The sequence below is a fragment of the Phacochoerus africanus genome, chromosome 10 (genome assembly GCF_016906955.1).
Source record: "Phacochoerus africanus isolate WHEZ1 chromosome 10, ROS_Pafr_v1, whole genome shotgun sequence".
Classification (NCBI taxonomy): Eukaryota; Metazoa; Chordata; class Mammalia; order Artiodactyla; family Suidae; genus Phacochoerus; species Phacochoerus africanus.
In genome coordinates this window covers 137,660,454-137,666,453 of record NC_062553.1, presented here as the reverse complement: position 1 = coordinate 137,666,453, position 6,000 = coordinate 137,660,454, and the positions used below count along the sequence as shown (strand labels likewise).

The window sequence follows — 6,000 nt, the reverse complement described above, 5'->3', positions numbered from 1 at the left end:
CTTGCCACAATCACTAGTTCTGATGAAAAATGTATAGCCTCAACACCTGTTGAATTGAATCTCTGAGTGTCATCATTCTTGATTTAATTTCCTGAGTGATCCATTAGAACGATGTTTTGAACCCCCCCCCCCCTATTTTTTTGTTTTTAGGGCCGCACCACCAGCATATGGAGGTTCCCAGGGTAGGGGTCAAATCGGAGCTGTAGCTGCCTGCCTACACCACAGCCACAGCCACACCAGATCCCAGCCGCCTCTGTGACCTACACCACACACAGCTCGCGGCTGGATCCTTAACCCACTGAGCGAGGCCAGGGATTGAACTGCATCCTCATGGATTCCACTCAGATTCGTTTCCGCTGAGGCAGGACAGGAACTCCTAAACCATTTTTTATAAAGCCGTGTCTCTAAACGTGAATGCCTAATGTATTCTGGTTTATCTAAGGTTCTTTTTTTCTTTTTGGCTCGAGGCTCTGACGAGCATGAAAATGTTCACGAGCTGCTGTTACGCTGTTAGTGCACCACTGCCTGTGCATAAAAAGTACGTTACAGACATGTTATATCTCTGTGTATGTATAGTCTTGTGTATTTCTAAGCCATCTGGCATGAATTACAACTTTCTGGCTTCCAGTTGAATAAATACCCTCTCCATAACTGTATTGATTTTAAGACATTTTCAGCTACTCTTAGATTTTACCTCAAATCAGCAGTTTTGAACTCAGAAATAGTGCAATGTTTTCATTTCTCTGTGAACTGGAGGCATTTGTAGGAACACCAGATAGAGATTCATTCTTCCCTTCTCAAACGCCCATCTCTTTATATCATTCAGCGACACTACCTCTAAATGCATTAGAACAGTAGGCCCCTGCAACGAGACCTACCACCTTGGAAAGATCTTATTGAAGAAAATATTTGATAATCTGAATCAAAAGTTAAACTAGCAAGTGTGGGAGTTCCCGTTGTGGCTTCGCGGGCTAAGGCCCCCTGCCATTTGTCTCTTTGAGGATAAAGGTTCCATCCCTGGCCTTGTTCAGTGGGCTAAGGACCTGGTGTTGCTGCAGGCTGTGGCTCTGACTCGACCCTTGGCCCAGGAACTGCCATTTGCATAGGTGCGGACCTAAAAAGAAACAAAAGGAAAAAAAAACCAGCAAGTGTGCTCTAAATCATTATACACATAGTATCTAATTTTAATAGTATTGTTCATCGAATTTATTTTCATGCAAGAATATCATACATGAATACTTTCCCATGTGAAATACTAAAATATTACAGAGGAGAGGCAGCAGCCACTGTTTCATTCGTGCTCATCTCCAGACTTTCCCAAACACACCTCCTGTGGATTCTTCCACACCTTGTGATGAACATTTACACTCAAATGTTTCAAACACCTAGAATATACAGCGTAGCATTTTGTATTATGTACACATGTGTTTCTTAAACAAGTATTTAGGAACAGTAAATAATAACAAATTAATAGTAAAGTGCCCAGAAGTGATTCTGTGAAAGCAAGGAAATTATTATTATTATTATTCCTGTCTTTTAGGGTAGGGCCACTTGCCTGCAGCATACGGAGGTTCCCAGGCTAGGGGTCGAATCGGAGCTGCAGCTGCCGACCTACACCACAGTCACAGCAACGCCAGATCCTTAACCCACTGAGTGAGGCCAGGGATCGAACCCACAACCTCATGGTTCCTAGTTGGATTTGTTTCCACTGCGCCACCATGGGAACTCCAGGAAATTTAATATCATGGAAGTAGCATTTTAAATCAGTAAGAACATGTCCACTATTCCTCAAAGAGTGTATGGGATATTTACTATCCACTTGGAAAGTGGAATGCAGTGAGATTTGTACCCCCCCCCCACCAAATACTCCTCAGAAAATCTGAAGACTTAAATAATAATAAAACTTCCTATGAGAATTAGATGAAAATATAGAATGTAAGATAAATACATAAAACATATATTTGTTTTGAGAGTAAGAGTAGGAGTGCTTCTTAAGCGAAATACCAAAATTAAAGTCACAAGAGAAAGACTTAATAATTGACAGCATACAAATATTTTAGGAGTTCCTGTTGTGGGTTAAGAACTTGACATAGTCTGCTGAGGATGTGGGTTCGATCCCTGGCCTCGCTCACTGGGTTAAGGATCTTGCCGTTGCTAAATAAGCTGTGGCATAGGTTGGATCCAGCATTGCTGTGGCTGTGGCATAGGCCACAAGTGAAGCTCCTGATTTAACCCCTGGCCCAGGAAATTCCATTTGCCCCAGGTGTGCTGTAATTTGTAATAAGAAAAAAATTTTAATTTTATGATAGAGAAACCATAAGGCAAGTTATGTCGAGAGGTAGACTTGAGAAGTTCCTGTTGTGGCGCAGTGGAAAAGAAGCCAACTACTATCCATGAGGTTGCAGGTTCGATCCTGGGCCCTGCTCAGTGGGTTAAGGATCTGGCGTTGCCGTGAGCTGTGGTTGTAGGTCGAAGACATGGCTTGGATCCCGGTTGCTGTGGCTGTGCTGTAGGCCGGCAGCTGTAGCCCCCATTGGACCCCTAGCCTGGAACCTCCATATGCAGAGGGTGCGGCCCTAAAAAGAAAAAAAAAAAAAAAAAAAAAGCCAGAAGAGGCCTTTAAAGGTACTGAAATACAAGCCTTTCCCCTTTTCTTCTGAATCTGTCCCTCAACTTGGGCAGGCAGGGTTTGGTTTTTTCATTAGCTGTTTAATATTGTTCTAAGCAAAGAAAAGTTTAATTAATTAATTATTTCATTACTTATTTTCTTGGCTTGTGTTTGGAGCATGCAGCAGAACTTCCCAAGCCAGGAATGGAATCAAGCCACAGTAGCAACAATACCAAATCCTTAACTTCTAAGCCCCCAAGGAACTAGGGGAAAATTTATAAATTTAAGTTACTGCATACATTTTACTGCTTATCTTCATATTCTGTAATGCCAGTTTTAAATGTAAATATAAGAATATTGAACTGGTTTGCAGAGTCGATCACTGAAATTACACACTTCTATTTTATACCTCATACACATGACTTTGCACTTTTTAATTTTATTATTATTTATTTATGTTGCTTTTTAGGGCCCTCCTTGTGGCCTATGGACGTTCCCAGGCGGCTGGGGTGGAATTGAAGCTATAGCTGCTGGGCTTACACCACCACCACAGCAACGCCAGATCCGAGTTGCATCTGCAACCTACACCACAGCTCACAGCAACACTGGATCCTTTAACCCGCTAAGCGAGGCCAGGGATCAAACCTGCGCCCCTCACGGATGCTAGTCAGATTTGTTTCCACTGAGCCACGATGGGAACTCCTGTATTTTGTTCTTACCAGAAGAGCGGCAATCCGCACCAAACTAACTCAACTCTTTCTGTTTCCTTTCCTGAATAGACACGCATTCTACCTGAAGGCTCCACTTTCGGCCTCCTGCTACGCAGGGAAGCCCTGAAGGGAAAGAACCGGTGCTTCGGCCTCTGTGCCCCTTCCCTTCCCCGTCGTTCTGGCCGGCCCGCGTGGCCGGCTGGTCCTGGGCAGCAGCGCATCTCCAGGCTTTTTCCTGCTCTCACAGCAAGTTCTGGTTCGGACCAAACGTGTGGCCTCCCAGGCCTGCCGGCAGCGGCCCTGCACCCGGGCCTTGCTCGGTCTTCAATGCGTCCAGCCCCCCTGGTGCTGGCCGGCAGCCCGGCTGAGCTCCCGCACGGCCCGGAATTCCCACCGGAATAGTCCCACGGGCACAGCACGGGAGTGGGGCAGCGGGGGGACGCAGGTGGCCCAGCCTCCCGGGTAACTGCTCGGCCCATGAGACCTCGCTTCCAGAACACAGCTTCGAAGTCACATCCGCAAGAATTTTAAGGTGGCGGGAGCAGAGCCTCACACCAAGGGGCGTCTTTCGGAGCCGGGGCCTGTGACCAGGAACCGGACCCCACTTCGCGCGTTCCTGCATCAGTCGGGAGACCCAGCTGGTGGGCTTCGGGTCACCGCTCCCTTCCTCCCTCGCTCTTGACCCAGAAACGCTCCCTTCATTCCTCACACGCATCTTCTACAGAGTTTCCACTGTTTACTGAGCTTTGATTTTATTGTATATCGTTTTATTGAACGTCTCTTTGCACCAGTAACGCAAAGGACCTAAGGCACCGTGTCTCTTTACGAAACTTCCCGTCTTAACAAAATCATTTACTATGAACACTGCACATTTTAACAAAACTAGCGTCTATTTTTCTTATTCTTTTTGAAGTACTGCTGCAAATACAAGGCATTTCTTCCAAAAAACTTCCCCAGGAGTGTGTCGAACATTAGTTTCCATGTCGGAGGGCGACTGTCTCCATGCAAGAGCAACGGTCGTAAATACGTGGACCAGTTCCTTGCTTTTCTCTTCTAAACATTTGTGTTGTCCAAACTTCATTTTTCTCTAAATGGGTAGGAGCTAATGATCTTCCTTCTTAGGTATTTTATCACGTGATGTTTTCATTTAGTTGCGCCATCCGTAATGTACATTTGCAATGACTTTGATTTTGGAAGAAATATAATAATATAACACACTATAATAATAATGGAGTCAATTTTCTTTTGTATTTTATACTTACCAAAGCGTGTCATTTTATACTTTCTCACTTGATCTTCAAGGCAACCCTGGACAAGATCCACAAAAGCATTTTTAGTCTTAAAATTATTAAATAACTGTTGTCTTATCCCCTTGTCATTGTTTTTTCTTTTCTCCCAATTTGGTTAAGGAGTAACTGACCCACGGCACTGTGTGGGTTTATCATACAGCGGAGTGACTTGCGTTGCGTGTACTGTGCAATGAGTCCCACAGCCCGGCCTGGTATCCGGATGGAAGAAGAGGAACCGTGTTTTTCCCTGGGATGAGAACGCTGAAAATGTCCTTCTTCCTCTTTTTTTGGGGGGGGGGATTTTTTGGGCCGCACCTGCATCTGGAAGTTCCCAGCCTAGGGTGGAATCAGCGCTGCAGCCGCTGGCCTCCACCACAGCTCAGGCAATGCCAGATCCTTAACCCACGAGCGAGGCCAGGGATCAAATCCGAGTCCTCGGGGATACTGTCAGGTTCGTGACCCTCGGAGCCGCAAGAGGAACTCCCGGACAGCTCTCGGTCACCCCGCCCAGCAGTTTTAACTGTCGTCACTGTGGGGTGCACGTTACATCTCTGGTACCTCCTTATCTTGGAACTCAAAGTTTGTACCTTTTGACCGCCTTTATCCGCTTCCCCAGCCCGTACATAAAGGTTTGAATAGCATATTTTAACGTGCTTAGTCCTCTCACGGTGAGGTTTAAACTTTTACGAGAACGCCTTTGGAAATGACACATTAGCCCTCATCTCCCCCTGCTAAAAGCAGAGAATATCAGGTCTGCGTGGCAACGAGTAGACAGCCGTTCCGAGGTCAAGTCAGCCGGGCTGGTGGCCTACTGCGGTCAGTCCCAGTCTAAAAGCGCAATAGCGTAGCTTTAAAATAAATGCTTTGTCTCACACACGTCAAACGGGCCCTGTGCTTATGTTCTAGGTCAGGTGCAGTGTGGGGTAGAAAGCAGAGCCTAAGCAATCGGGCCTGGTTTCGGGTTGCGGCTCTGGTGACAGAGCAGAACTCCGGATTTGATTGTCACGAAATATGGCTACAAACACCGTATAAAACCAGCTCCAAGCCCCCAGTTTCCTTGACAATATTTCATCCATTTTCTCCTTCCGAATTTAAATTCACTCATTCTCGAAACCGTAATTGCCGTAACATATTCTTTCTTACCGTGGAAACGCGTTCGGAGAATTTGGAAAACCGCTCGACTTTCACGGCTGGTCAAAGGAACCAACATTCCCGGGTCGCACAGGAGCACAGTCAGCAGGCTCCTAAAGACACCGCTATTGTGACTGCATCACCCAGTGACTCTCCTGGAAACGACAGATATGTGTATTATGCAGTAGACATATAATCGCCATGCTGTAGACCTACAATTAAATGATACAAAACATGTACTACTTAAGCGTATCTCTATGGT

At 45.8% G+C, this 6,000-nt stretch overlaps 1 long non-coding RNA gene across 1 annotated transcript in view; it reads right to left on the bottom strand.

Annotated features, from left to right (window-relative positions):
* Positions 1-3,269: 3,269 nt before the first annotated feature.
* LOC125110369 (uncharacterized) overlaps positions 3,270-6,000 on the bottom strand; it is a 92,318-nt gene continuing 89,587 nt past the window's right edge. Inside the window, exons 4-6 of the long non-coding RNA XR_007130584.1 lie at positions 5,751-5,893; positions 4,581-4,626; positions 3,270-4,500 (exon numbers count right to left, since the gene is read on the bottom strand). This is a non-coding gene — a long non-coding RNA (uncharacterized LOC125110369). The remainder of the gene's footprint in view (positions 4,501-4,580; positions 4,627-5,750; positions 5,894-6,000) is intronic.